Source organism: Cephus cinctus, unplaced genomic scaffold (assembly GCF_000341935.2).
Source record: "Cephus cinctus unplaced genomic scaffold, Ccin1 Ccin1_scaffold0225, whole genome shotgun sequence".
NCBI classification, from domain to species: Eukaryota; Metazoa; Arthropoda; class Insecta; order Hymenoptera; family Cephidae; genus Cephus; species Cephus cinctus.
The window spans coordinates 346,059-346,707 of NW_014332941.1; positions in this window are offsets into that span (position 1 = coordinate 346,059).

Sequence of the window (649 nt, forward strand, 5' to 3'; positions counted from 1 at the left end):
GCGTTTAACTTATCTTAGCTTTTTCGCGTTTAACTTCACCTTACCCCCTTGTGCGTTTTTCTTGCCCCTCGACCCGACTTCCTTCCCTTCCTGAGGTTTTTCCCCCCTAGTCCTGTGCGCGAAAGCCGCAGGACTCGGGGGTTTTCCTCAAAAAAAACAACAAAAAAACACGGTCCCCTATGGGGCCTCGGAGGGGTCGTAGCTCCCTTCAGGAGAGGCAGGACCTCACGGAAATGGGCGCGGTGGGGCCCATTTCACTCCCTTATACTTCCTACTTTTCCCACTGTTCTCTTTTCTCGCTCCTCCAGAATAATCTGGTCTTCGTGCATACGCTTTACGCATCTTCTTCTCCTCTTGTTCCCTCAGTCATAACCATCTTTCTTCTTCACTCGTTCTTTTTAACAATCTTCGTCTTTTTCCCTTCAACAACATCTTCCCTGTCTGCTGCCACCAAACGTTTGTATTCTATTTTCGAATTTCCTATTACTTCCTATTCTCCATCACTCTCCTCCTAGTATATCCTTAAAAACTAAGTTTTTAAAATGTCTTTTGGAGAAAGAAAAATCCAAAATAGTAGCGCATGTAAAATACCACACGTAAATTATATTGTAGTGATATATTGTAATATATTTCTAATGGCATTGATATT